Source organism: Hyla sarda, chromosome 4 (assembly GCF_029499605.1).
Source record: "Hyla sarda isolate aHylSar1 chromosome 4, aHylSar1.hap1, whole genome shotgun sequence".
Classification (NCBI taxonomy): domain Eukaryota; kingdom Metazoa; phylum Chordata; class Amphibia; order Anura; family Hylidae; genus Hyla; species Hyla sarda.
The window spans coordinates 412142167-412157003 of NC_079192.1; the positions used below are offsets into that span (position 1 = coordinate 412142167).

Consider the following 14837-nt stretch of genomic DNA (forward strand, 5'->3'; position numbering starts at 1 on the left):
AGGCATATTCTTGTATATAGGAGCAGTATTATAGTAATTATATTATTGTATATAGGGGCAGTATTATAGTAGTTATATTCTTGTATATAGGAGCAGTATTATAGTAGTTATATTCTTGTATATAGGAGCAGTATTATAGTAGTTATATTCTTGTATATAGGAGCAGTATTATAGTAGTTATATTCTTGTATATAGGAGGCAGTATTATAGTAGTTATATTCTTGTATATAGGAGGCAGTATTTTAGTAGTTATATTCTTGTATATAGGAGCAGTATTATAGTAGGTATATTCTTGTATATAGGAGCAGTATTATAGTAATTATATTATTGTATATAGGGGCAGTATTATAGTAGTTATATTCTTGTATATAGGAGCAGTATTATAGTAGTTATATTCTTGTATATAGGAGCAGTATTATAGTAGTTATATTCTTGTATATAGGAGCAGTATTATAGTAGTTATATTCTTGTATATAGGAGGCAGTATTATAGTAGTTATATTCTTGTATATAGGAGGCAGTATTATAGTAGTTATATTCTTGTATATAGGAGCAGTATTATAGTAGTTATATTCTTGTATATAGGGGGCAGTATTATAGTAGTTATATTCTTGTACAAAGGAGCAGTATTATAGTAGCTATATTCTTGTATATAGGAGCAGTATTATAGTAGTTATATTCTTGTATATAGGAGGCAGTATTATAGTAGTTATATTCTTGTATATAGGAGGCAGTATTATAGTAGTGATATTCTTGTATATAGGAGCAGTATTATAGTAGGTATATTCTTGTATATAGGGAGCAGTATTATAGTAGTTATATTCTTATACATAGGAGGCAGTATTATTGTAGTTATATTCTTGCACATATTAGCAGTATTATTTTAATGATATTCTTGTACAAATTAGCAGTGTTATTGTAGTTATATTCTTGTACATTAAGGCAGTATTATATATATTTTTTTTGTACAGAGTGGCAGTATTATAGTAGTTATATTGTTTTCCATTGTTACCAACTCCCTATAGAAATTTCTGTTGTTCATATGTTGGTCAGGTGACAATGGAATTGTGTTATGTCCTATGAGCTGATGCAGATACTTTTCATGTCTTTTGTAAGACATGAAAAGAATACCTTTTGTATTTGGCTCACAAATACCTCTGTTCTGCTGTTCACTCATTCTGACATCCACTGCTCAGGAAGTGTCTGAGGCAAGCACTGAGCCCGCCCTGACTCACCATGGATTCATTACCTCCTTGAGTCTGCGGTGCTGGGTATCTTCATCCAATCACTGCAGGCTGTTCTGTAACCCCCTCCTCTCTGTCTTCGTGCTTCAGTCTGATATGACAGGAGTGAGCACAGAGGAGTGCTAGTTCCGCCCTCACTTCCTGGACTTTGTCTCAGCCTGTACTTCAGTCGGATAGAATAAAGTTCTGGATAGTATGGGGACCCCTAGTGGTCTTTTTTATAAGTCATGATTTTTTATAAAGTATATTAGAAAGATTACTGTTTTGCCATCATGTACAACATATAAAAAGTTTTTGATTCTTACAGTGCCCATTTAATATCAGTGTAAGTTCACACCACATACGGCACTATTTACTGCTATGTTGCGGCTGTTGAACTTATCTCTGACCACAAGTATGACTTTGCTGACTGCGCTTGTATATTGATTTAATTGTCACTGTCTCATCTCTTCTCTTTCTATCAATTTTTCGGAGACAGGATTGTATTTGTAATATATATTACAATATATTCATTTGTCACCTTAAATAGACTCCAATGTTTTCCATGACAAATGGCCCCACTGGCTCTTCATTTCAGGAAACATATTGTCTTCTGGATTATGACATAAGGTAGTGAAGAATTTCAGCCCGGTGGGCATTTTACATACCCCACAGTCCCTGTATAAGGACAGGCATTCCGCCATCTCCTCTTGTACCGCTCTGCCATGTACTTACAGTATTACCCTTTCACTTTTTGCTATGTTGCTCCTTGTGCAAAAAAAATTAAAAAAATAAAGTTATTTTTGTGTACCCCATAATGAGAAAGTAAAAACGGAATGTTAGAAATCTTCTCTAACATAAGTATTCATACCCTTTACTCAGGACTTAGATAAAGCACCTTTGGCAGTGATTCCATCCTCAAGTCTTCTCGGTGATGAGGTCACAAGGTTTACACACCTGGATTTGGGGATTTCTGACGTTCTTCTCTGCAGATCCTCTCACGCTCTGTCAGGCTGGATGAAGAGCATCAGTAGAAGCCATATTCAGGTCTCCAGAGATGTTCCATTGGGTTTGGGCTCTGGCTGGGCCGCGCAATGACATTCACAATATTGTCTCTAAGCCGCTCCTGTGTTGTCTTGGCCGTGTGCTTAGGGGCATTGTCTTGTTAGGAGGTGAATCTTCCTCCAGTCTTAGGTCCAGAGCTCTGGATCAGGCTCATATTGAGACTATCTCTGTACTTTCCTCTCTTTCCTCTATTCCACTTTCTTTTAACCCTGACCAGTCTCCCTGTCACCATAGCATGATGCTGCCTCACCATACTTTGCCGTAGGGATGGTATTGGGCAGGTGATGGGCAGTGCCTGGTTTCCTCCAGACATGATGCTGCCCCCACCATGATCACTGTAGGGATGGTATTGGGCAGGTGATGGGCAGTACCTGGTTTCCTCCAGACATGATGCTGCCCCCACCATGATCACTGTAGGGATGGTATTGGGCAGGTGATGGGCAGTGCCTGGTTTCCTCTATACATGATGCTGCCCCCACCATGATCACTGTAGGGATGGTATTGGGCGGGTGATGGGCAGTGCCTGGTCTCCCCCAGACATGATGCTGCCCCCACCATGATCACTGTAGGGATGGTATTGGGCAGGTGATGGGCAGTGCCTGGTTTCCCCCAGACATGATGCTGCCCCCACCATGATCACTGTGGGGATGGTATTGGGCAGGTGATGGGCAGTGCCTGGTTTCCTCCAGACAATATGCTGTCCCCACCATGATCACTGTAGGGATGGTATTGGGCAGGTGATGGGCAGTGCCTGGTTTCCTCCAGACATGATGCTGCCCCCACCATGATCACTGTAGGGATGGTATTGGGCAGGTGATGGGCAGTGCCTGGTTTCCCCCAGACATGATGCTGCCCCCACCATGATCACTGTAGGGATGGTATTGGGCAGGGATGGGCAGTGCCTGGTTTCCTCCAGACATGATGCTGCCCCCACCATACTTCACTGTAGGGATGGCATTGGGCAGCTGATGGGCAGTGCCTGGTTTCCTCCAGATATGATGCTGCCCCCACCATGATCACTGTAGGGATGGTATTGGGTAGGTGATGGGCAGTACCTGGTTTCCTCCAGACATGATGCTGCCCCCACCATGATCACTGTAGGGATGGCATTGGGCAGGTGATGAGCAGTGCCTGGTTTCCTTCAGACATGATGCTGCCCCCACCATGATCACTGTAGGATGGTATTGGGCAGGAGATGGGCAGTGCCTGGTTTCCTCCAGACATGATGCTGCCCCCACCATGATCACTGTAGGGATGGTATTGGGCAGGTGATGGGCAGTGCCTGGTTTCCCCCAGACATGAGGCTGCCCCCACCATGATCACTGTAGGGATGGCATTGGGCAGGTGATGGGCAGTGCCTGGTTTCCTCCAGACATGATGCTGCCCCCACGATGATCACTGTAGGGATGGTATTGGGCAGGTGATGGGCAGTGCCTGGTTTCCTCCAGACATGATGCTTCCCCCACCATGATCACTGTAGGGATGGTATTGGGCAGATGATGGGCAGTGCCTGGTTCCCCCCAGACATGATGCTGCCCCCACCATGATCTCTGTAGGGATGGTATTGGGCAGGTGATGGGCAGTGCCTGGTTTCCTCCAAACATGATGCTGCCCCCACCATGATCACTGTAGGGATGGTATTGGGCAGGTGATGGGCAGTGCCTGGTTCCCCCCAGACATGATGCTGCCCCCACCATGATCACTGTAGGGATGGTATTGGGCAGGTGATGGGCAGTATTTGGTTTCCCCCAGACATGATGCTGCCCCCACCATGATCACTGTAGGGATGGTATTGGGCAGGTGATGGGCAGTGCCTGGTTTCCTCCAGACATGATGCTGCCCCCACCATGATCACTGTAGAGATGGTATCGGGAAGGTGATGGGCAGTGCCGGGTTTCCTCCAAACATGATGCTGCCCCCACCATGATCACTGTAGGGATGGTATTGGGAAGGTGATGGGCAGTGCCTGGTTTCCTCCAGACATGATGATAACCCCACCATGATCACTGTAGGGATGGTATCGGGCAGGTGATGGGCAGTGCCCGGTTTCCTCCAAACATGATGCTGCCCCCACCATGATCACTGTAGGGATGGTATTAGAAAGATGAGAATTTTCTTTCTCACCGATTAGGAGTCCTTTCTATCATTTCTGGTTAACTCCAGGCAACTGATGTGGCAAATACTAAGTATATAAAAAAAGAAGGTTGCAGCAGCACTTTTTGAAAAAATGGAGGCTCTTAGCCCACTTTTTGATCAAAACGTATCCCCCATCCACCACACGGACGTGGCCTCATTTTGGATGTGACCCTAACACTTATTTTTAAATTGATAGTGGATCCTGCATGTCATCCAGTCAGAAGCCATATTTTCCCAGCAGGGGTGAGTGGAATAAGTGTTAGGGTCCCATCCGAAATGAGGCCACTTCCGCGTGGTGGATGGGGGACACGTTTTGATCAAAAAGTGCGCTAAGAGCCTCCATTTTTGACCAAGAGTGCTGCTGCAACATTCTTCTTTTTTGTAAACTGCAGGCAACCTTCATATGTTAGAAGGAGAGGCTTCTTTTTGCCATAAACCCAGATTGTGGAGGCTGCAGTGATGGTTCTGGACCTTCTGAAAGTTTCCTCCTTCTGCACACAGATTTTTTTTAAGCTCATCCATAGTGATCATTGGGTTCTTGGTCTCCTCTCTTACCAAGGCCCTTCTCCCCCGATCACTTAGTTTGGTGGGGCGGCAGCTCTAGAATGAGTCCTGGTTGTGCCTTCTTCTTTGTGGAGGCCACTGAGCTCTTGGGAACGTCCAGTGCAGCAGAAATGTTTTGTGCCCTGAACACAATACTGTCCCTGAGCTCTACACGCAGTTCTCTCCTCCTCATGTCTTGGTTTCTGCTTTGATATACATTGTCAGCTGTGAGACCTTATATAGACTGGCTGTCTTCCCAAATCCTGTCCGATCAGCTGAATTTACCACAGGTGACTCCAATCACGGTGGAGAAACATCTCAGAGGTGATCAAGAAAAGTTGGAGGAGCCAGAGCTAAATATCAAGTGTCATAGTAAAGGGTTAATGCCAAATTTTAGGTTTTCATAAGCTTGTAGAAATTTCACATTCTTATTATGGGATATTCAGTGCAGAATTGTAGGGGAAAACCTGATTTTTTATTTTATTTTAGGGCAAGGCCTCAACATACCAAAATATAGAGAAAGGGTGGGAAAAAGAGCACCTGTTCCGAGGGGGCATGTCCCTAACAATTATGGACCATCCCCTGAGGAGGCGGTTACTGCATTATATGGTATTATATTAAACCTGTGTATACTTGTCTACTATTACAGACCAAAAAAGAAGAAGAGGACCAAGGCCAAGAGAACACTCTTTTGGCTTCCGTCAGGTACATGGAGCCCTAGAAATACATTTGGCGTTCCTCACTATACATTAACCCTCTAATTCTGGCACCGTAAATGAAGTGTCAGCCATATTTAAACTGAAGTATTTGTTTGACGGAGACAGCTCGCTCTCGCCAGGATCCCACTTCTGCCGGTGAATCATTTTTATAGGGGACGGTACTTTGTTGCAGCTGTCAGGATATTCATTCCGGCCTTTATAATAATTTGTCAGGTAGCAATGGACATCTTAGAGTATCTGGCGCGCTCATCTTTTTGGACTCCGATGTCCAGCGATTTATTGCCTCTTGTAATTATAATGAGCCGACAATGTAAAACGGTGATTTACTGCTCTGCTGTAAGAGGGATTCGATGGGGAGACTCTCGGGTTTCTCATTTTAACCAATTATTTGCTGGACTTTCACAATAGGGCTGCATGTGTTGTGGCTTGAAAAAGCACTTTGTTTTTAACCCCATATCACCCCATGCACACTCACCATCAATAGTCCCACAGCATCCTCTGTTTCACCATATGTTTCAGGATTTATGGTAGTTATACACCTCCTCTCCAGCTCTGTCTGTATACTGTTGCTGTCTCTATGGGATCAGGATATATAGAAGTTATACACATCCCATCCAGCTCTATCTGTATACTATTTCTATGGGATATATAGTACTTTTACACCTTTCTTGCAAGCTCTAAAATCTGTATACTGCTTCTATCTCTATGTGATCAGGATATATAGCAGTTATACACCTCTTCTCCAGCCCTATCTCTATATTACTGCTATCTCTATGGGATCAGGATATAGTAGTTATATGCCCCCCCCCCAGCTCTATCTGTATACTGCTGCTGTTATCTTGAGATTGGGATATTGTAGTTTTACACCTCCCCTCCGGCTCTGTTTTCATACTGCAGCTATCTCTATGGGATCAGGATATATAGTAGTTATACACCTCCCATCCAGCTCTATCTGTATACTGCTATCTCTATACGATCAAGATATATAGTAGTTATACCACTCCCCTCCAGCTCTATCTGTATGCTGCTGCTGCTATCTCTATGCATTCAGGATAAATACACTGCTCAAAAAAATAAAGGGAACACTTAAACAACACAATGTAACTCCAAGTCAATGACACTTCTGTGAAATCCCACTGTCCACTCAGGAAGAACACTGATTGACAATCAATTTCACATGCTGATGTGTAAATGGAACAGACAACAGGTGGAAATTATAGGCAATTAGCAAGATATTCCAATAAAGGAGTGGTTCTGCAGGTGGTGACCACAGACCACTTCTCAGTTCCTATGCTTCCTGGATAATTTTTTGGTCACTTTTGAATGCTGGCGGTGCCTTCACTCTAGTGGTAGCATGAGGCGGAGTCTACAACCCACACAAGTGGCTCAGGTAGTGCAGCTCATCCAGGATGGCACATCAATGCGAGCTGTGGCAAGAAGGTTTGCTGTGTCTGTCAGCGTAGTGTCCAGAGCATGGAGGCACTACCAGGAGACAGGTCAGTACATCAGGAGACATGGAGGAGGCCGTAGGAGGACAACAACCCAGCAGCAGGACCGCTACCTCCGCCTTTGTGCAAGGAGGAGCAGGAGGAGCACTGCCAGATCCCTGCAAAATGACCTCCAGCAGGCCACAAATGTGCATGTGTCCACTCAAACGGTCAGAAACAGACTCCATGAGGGTGGTATGAGGCCCGACGTCCACAGGTGGGGGTTGTGCTTACAGCCCAATACAGTGCAGGACGTTTGGCATTTGCCAGAGAACACCAAGATTGGCAAATTTGCCACTGGCGCCCTGTGTTCTTCACAGATGAAAGCAGGTTCACACTGAGCACATGTCACAGACATGACAAAGTCTGGAGACACCGTGGAGAACGTTCTGCTGCCTGCAACATCCTCCAGCCTGACCCTTTTGGTGGTGGGTCACTAATGGTGTGGGGTGGCATTTCTTTGGGGGGGGGGGGGGGCGCACAGCCCTCCATGTGCTTGCCAGAGGTAACCTGACTGCCATTAGGTACCGAGATGAGATCCTTAGACCCCTTGTGAGACCATATGCTGGTTCAGTTGGCCCCAAGTTCCTCCTAATACAAGACAATGCTAGACCTCATGTGGCTGGAGTGTCAGCAGTTCCTACAAGAGGAAGGCATTGATGCTATGGACTGGCCGCCCGTTCCTCAGACCTGAATCCGATTGAGTACATCTGGGACGTCTCGCTCCATCCACCACAGACTGTCCAGGAGTTGGTGGATGCTTTAGTCCAGGTCTGGGAGGACATCCCTCAGGAGACCATCCACCACCTCATCAGGATCATGCCCAGGCATTGTAGAGAGGTCATACGGGCACGTGGAGGCCACACACACTACTGAGCCTCATTGTGACTTGTATTAAGGACATTACATAAAGTTGGATCAGCCTGTAGTGGGGTTTTCCACGTTGATTTTGAGTGTGACTCCATATCCAGACCTCCATGGGTTGATATATTTGATTTCCATTGATAATTTTTGTGTGATTTTGTTGTCAGCGCATTCAACTATGTAAAGATGAAAGTATTTCATACGATTAGTTCATTCATTCAGATCTAGGATGTGTTATCTTAGTGTTCCCTTAATGGTTTTTGAGCGGTGTAGTAGTTATACACCTAATTTTTTCTGTTTTTCTGATGCTTTTCCCCAAATCACTGCAAAAAATGGTGCTATTTTACCTCAGTAAAAGTGCTTAATTTTTATCCAGATTTTTTAAAATCGCAACTGAAACAGACAAAATGCAGTAAAAATGTGTGAAAAGTGCAGTTAAAAATTAAATGTGTAAACACAGTATAAATACAGTGGTCCCTCAACATATGATGGTAATCCGTTCCAAATGGACCATCGTTTGTTGAAACCATCGTATGTTGAGGGATCCGTGCAATGTAAAGTATAGGACAGTGGTCTACAACCTGCGGACCTCCAGATGTTGCAAAACTACAACACCCAGCCAACGGCTGTCCGTGCATGCTGGGTGCTGTAGTTTTGCAACATCTGGAGGTCCGCAGGTTGAAGACCACTGGTATTGGATGTTATACTCACGTGTCCCCGCCGCTCCGGACTGTCACCGCTGCCCGGGATGTCGCCGTCCATCGCTGTCGCCGCGTCCCCGAGGTGTCCCCGACGCTCCAGCAAGGCCTCTGCTTCCCCGGAATCCTCGCTCTCCGTCGCCGCCATCACGTCGCTATGCACGCCGCTCCTATTGGATGACGGGATGGCGTACGCAGCGACGTGATGACGATGGAGAGCGCCGACGATGCAGGGGATCCCGAAGAGGACGCACCGGAGCCCCGAGGACAGGTAAGTGATCGTCAGCGGAGCACACGGGGCACCGTAAACGGCTATCCGGTGGAAGCTGAAGCAGTCTGCGCTGCCGGATCGCCGTTTATGCGATGGCCCCGACATACAAAAGCATCGTATGTTGATGCTGCCTTCACCATGCGATGGTCTCTGAGAGTGATCATATGTTGAAATGATCTTATGTCGGGGCCATCGTAGGACGAGGGGGGTCACTGTACTTCAAACCCTCATAAAACGCAGCAGTTGTGATTATAGGTCAAATCCCTTTCTCCTCATTACATTATTTCTCTAAAATCACACTTTCAACAAGACAGTGTATCAAAACTGCACATAATGTGAACTGACCGCAACCCACTTATGAGTCTAATGAGTTCCCCTGGGTGACCTCCAGCACCAGCAGCCTAGTTAGATGACCAGGTGCAGTGATCAGACTCCACCCCCTCTCTCTGCAAAGCCAGAGGATTCCTGGGAAATGTAGGCAACATTAGGTAATTCTGGGCAATGAGTATGGCTGAAAACTCCATGCCTGCCACATCTGCTAAAATAGGTAAGCACAAGGTATACACAAGAACCTGTACATTATTCTCTAATAATAGACTACGCTGCACTGTATAAAGTGGAGTTTCACCTTAGATATCTACCATTACCACCTGAAAAGAAATCAGAAAAAGAGAATTCTGGTTGTTCTCTTTCCCCGTGGGCCTCGATGATCTATGCCGAGTAAAGTAACAATATATTTTGTTTTAATTAATCAATAGCATCGACTTTCTTGTTGCACATATTTTCTCTTCACCTGTAAACTGATAACTACAGGCGCAGATCCCAGGCCGACCACGTGATCCATATCACTATTGCACAGGTGGCCGAAATCCTATACTAGGAGACAAGGCGATTGCCGTCTGCCTGCGGGGAGTGTTAGGTCTTATTCACATGGATGTTTAACCCCTTAATGACTCTGGAATGTATTTATTTTTTGCATTTTCATTAACTTTTTCATTTTTCCATCTACAGAGTCATTTGACTAGTTCGGCCATATGTCCCATTTGTTAAATTTTTTATTTATTTATTTCGTGACTGTCCCTGATCTTAAAGATGATGTCCAGTGCTAAGCAATTCATTTATTCCTGCAGGTAGGGGATAAATGTCAGATCGCAGGGGGTCCGACTGCCCATCCCAGGAGCAGTGGAGCACCGAAGCAGTGGGATAATATGGCTGGATGATGAAAGTATGTCTGTAGGGGCCGCATCCCTATTATATATGGGTGAATAGAGAATTAAGGGGACTACAGGGGCCTATAATTATATATGGTGGTAGTGTAGGGGCCTACAACTATATATGGGGACAATATAGGGGCCTACGATTATATATTGGGACAGCATATGGGGCCTACATCTATATACAAGGACAGCATGGGGGACTAAAACTATGTATAGGGGCAGTATACTGACCTACAACTATACAGTATATGGGGGCAGTATGGGGTCCTACAACTATATATGAGGGCAGTATAGGGGACTACAACTATACATGGGGGGAGTATAGGGGCCTACAACTATATATTGGGGCAGTATACTGACCTACAACTATACAGTATATGGGGGCAGTATGGGGTCCTACAACTATATATGAGGGCAGTATAGGGGTCTACAACTATACATGGGGGCAGTATAGGGGACTACAACTATATATGGGGGCAGTATAGGGGCCTACAACTATACATAGGGGAAGTATGGGGGCCTACAACTATATATAGGGGAAGTATGGGGGCCTACAACTATATATGGGGGCAGTATAGGGGCCTACAACTATATATGGGGTCAGTATAGGGGCCTTCAATTATATATGGGCAGTATAGGGCCTACAATTATATATGGGAGCAGTATAGGAGACTACAACTATATATAGGGGAAGTATGGGGGCCTACAACTATATATGGGGGCAGTATAGGGGCCTACAACTATATATGGGGGCAGTATAGGGGGTCTACAATTATATATGGGGCAGTATAGGGGCCTAAAACTATATATGGGGGCAGTATAGGGGCCTACAATTATATATGGGGGCAGTATAGGAGACTACAACTATATATGGGGGCAGTATAGGGGCCTGTAACTATATATGGGGGCAGTATAGGGGCCTATAACTATATATGGGGGCCGTATAGGGGCCTACAACTATATATGGGGGCAGTATAGGGTCATACAACTATATATAGGGGCAGTATAGGGGCCTACATTTATATATGGGGCAGTATAGGGGCCTATGACTCTATATGGGGCAGTATAGGGCCTACAACTATATATGGGGGCAGTATAGGGGCCTACAATTATATATGGGGGCAGTATAGGAGACTACAACTATATATGAGTGCAGTATAGGGGCCTACAACTATATATGGGGGCCGTATAGGGGCCTACAACTATATGGGGGCAGTATAGGGGCCTACAACTATATATGGGGGCAGTATAGGGGCCTATAACTATATATGGGGGCCGTATAGGGGCCTACAACTATATATAGGGACAGTATAGGGGCCTACATTTATATATGGGGCAGTATAGGGGCCTATGACTATATATGGGGCAGTATAGGGGCCTATATCTATCTCATATCTTTCTATCTATCTCGTATCTATCTATCTATCTCCTATCTATCTATCTCATATCTATCTATGTCATATCTATCTATCTCATATCTATCTATCTCTCTCATATCTATTTCATATCTATTTATCTCATATCTATCTCATATCTATCTATCTCATATCTATCTATCTCTCTCATATCTATCTATCTCATATCTATCTGTCTCATATCTATCTATATATCTATCTATCTCATCTATGTATCTATCTATCTCATATCTATCTATCTATCTATCTATCTATCTATCTATCTCATATCTATCTATATATCTACCAAAGGATAAATTGGCCAGCACTATTGATCCAAACTATTGTTAAAACCTATCTATCTCATATCTATCTATCTATCTATCTATCTATCTCATATCTATCTATCTATCTATCTATCTCATATCTATCTATCTATCTCATATCTATCTATCTCATATCTATCTATCTCATATCTATCTATCTCATATCTATCTATCTATCTCATATCTATCTATCTCATATCTATCTATCTAGACAAAGAATAAGTCACTTTAGTTGATACCAAACTATTATATGGACCTGGCCTGCAGGTGCACACTACTACTGTATATCTATCTATCTCATATCTATCTATCTATCTATCTATCTATCTAGGAACAAGTGGAGGAAGCAGCACAACCTTTCAGTAAGTAAAGATGGTGGGTGCCCTTGAATAATAACCTGGTCCCAGTCGCAGATCGGGTATAGACATCCAAATACCAAATTACTCCAGCGGCACTCCAAGTACCGGTAATCAAAGCAAAAGATAGTGTTTATTGACCCATGGTCAGCAGTGGATGCAACGTTTCAGCAGCATCTCACCGCCTTTCTCAAGCATTTCTCATATCTATCTATCTCATATCTATCTATCTCATATCTATCTATCTCATATCTATCTATCTATCTCATATCTATCTATCTCATATCTATCTATCTCATATCTATCTATCTCCTATCTATCTATCTCATATCTATCTATCTATCTATCTATCTCATATCTATCTCATATCTATCTATGTCATATCTATCTCCTATCTATCTATCTATCTATCTATCTCATATCTATCTATCTATCTATCTATCTATCTCATATCTATCTATCTCATATCTATCTATCATCTATCTATCTCATATCTATCTATCTATCATCTATCTATCTCATATCTATCTATCTATCCATCTATCTATCTCATATCTATCTATCTATCTATCTATCTATCTATCTATCTCATATCTATCTATCTATCTATCTATCTCATATCTATCATCTATCTATCTCATATCTATCTATCTATCTATCTATCTATCTATCTATCATCTATCTATCTATCTCATATCTATCTATCTCATATCTATCTATCTATCTATCTATCTAACAATCATCTATCTTTCTATCTATTGTAGAACGCTCTATTGCCCCCTGTCTTCCACTGTGGATCCATGCGGTTACCCTTGCTCCCATCTATCAGTAACGTTCACGCTTTATTCTCCTGCATAATTCATGACCGTTGTTTGGAAGCGGCGGCGGCTGCTGAATCCACAGTTTAATGACCCTTAAACCTTTTATCCAAACTGCGCAGAGTCCAAATTGTACAGATGTGAAGCGAGAAAAGTCTCTACCAAAGTGATTCTCCAACCACTCCAGCACAATCCGACTGAGGCAGCGAAATGAGGACAATAGACAGTAAATGGAGGATAATGAAGTTCACACCGAGTGTAGTGTATAGGTAAATACAGGGAGATGAGAGACGGATAATATAACTCACATTTACTAGTTATATTATTGTACATAGGAGCAGTATTATAGTAGTTATATTCTTGTATATAGGAGCAGTATTATAGTAGTTATATTCTTGTATATAGGAGCAGTATTATAGTAGTTATATTCCTGTACATACATAGGAGCAGTATTATAGTAGTTATATTATTGTATATAGGATGCAGTATTATAGTAGTTATATTCTTGTATATAAGAGGCAGTATTATAGTAGTTATATTCTTGTATATAGGAGCAGTATTATAGGAGTTATATTCTTGTATATAGGAGCAGTATTATAGTAGTTATATTCTTGTATATAGGGGGCAGTATTATAGTAGTTATATTCTTGTATATAGGAACAGTATTATAGTAGTTATATTCTTGTATATAGGAGCAGTATTATAGTAGTTATATTCTTGTATATAGGAGCAGTATTATAGTACTTATATTCTTGTATATAGGAGCAGTATTATAGTAGTTATATTCTTGTATATAGGAGCAGTATTATAGTAGTTATATTCTTGTATATAGGAGCAGTATTATAGTAGTTATATTCTTGTATATAGGAGCAATATTATAGTAGTTATATTCTTGTATATAGGAGCAGTATTACAGTAGTTATATTCTTGTGTATAGGAGCAGTATTATAGTAGTTATATTCTTGTATATAGGGGCAGTATTATAGTAGTTATATTCTTGTATATAGGAGCAGTATTATAGTAGTTATATTCTTGTATATAGGAGCAGTATTATAGGAGTTATATTCTTGTATATAGGAGCAGTATTATAGTAGTTATATTCTTGTATATAGGGGCAGTATTATAGTAGTTATATTCTTGTATATAGGAGCAGTATTATAGTAGTTATATTCTTGTATATAGGAGCAGTATTATAGTAGTTATATTCTTGTATATAGGAGCAATATTATAGTAGTTATATTCATGTATATAGGAGCAGTATTATAGTAGTTATATTCTTGTATATAAGAGGCAGTATTATAGTAGTTATATTCTTGTATATAGGAGCAGTATTATAGTAGTTATATTCTTGTATATAGGAGCAGTATTATAGTAGTTATATTCTTGTATATAGGAGCAGTATTATAGTAGTTATATTCTTGTATATAGGAGCAGTATTATAGTAGTTATATTCTTGTATATAGGAGCAGTATTATAGTAGTTATATTCTTGTATATAGGAGCAATATTATAGTAGTTATATTCTTGTATATAGGAGCAGTATTACAGTAGTTATATTCTTGTGTATAGGAGCAGTATTATAGTAGTTATATTCTTGTATATAGGGGCAGTATTATAGTAGTTATATTCTTGTATATAGGAGCAGTATTATAGTAGTTATATTCTTGTATATAGGAGCAGTATTATAGGAGTTATATTCTTGTATATAGGAGCAGTATTATA

The 14837-nt window shown here is 42.0% G+C and overlaps 2 long non-coding RNA genes across 3 annotated transcripts in view; both read left to right on the plus strand.

Moving 5' to 3' along the window:
• LOC130267667 (uncharacterized) overlaps nucleotides 1–12300 on the plus strand; it is a 57778-nt gene extending 45478 nt beyond the window's left edge. The window contains exons 4-5 of the long non-coding RNA XR_008843238.1: nucleotides 10136–10230; nucleotides 12274–12300. This is a non-coding gene — a long non-coding RNA (uncharacterized LOC130267667). The remainder of the gene's footprint in view (nucleotides 1–10135; nucleotides 10231–12273) is intronic.
• A 36-nt stretch (nucleotides 12301–12336) lies between these two features.
• LOC130267668 (uncharacterized) overlaps nucleotides 12337–14837 on the plus strand; it is a 59069-nt gene continuing 56568 nt past the window's right edge. For both annotated transcript variants that reach the window (XR_008843240.1, XR_008843239.1), the window contains exons 1-2: nucleotides 12337–12408; nucleotides 13239–13385. This is a non-coding gene — a long non-coding RNA (uncharacterized LOC130267668). The remainder of the gene's footprint in view (nucleotides 12409–13238; nucleotides 13386–14837) is intronic.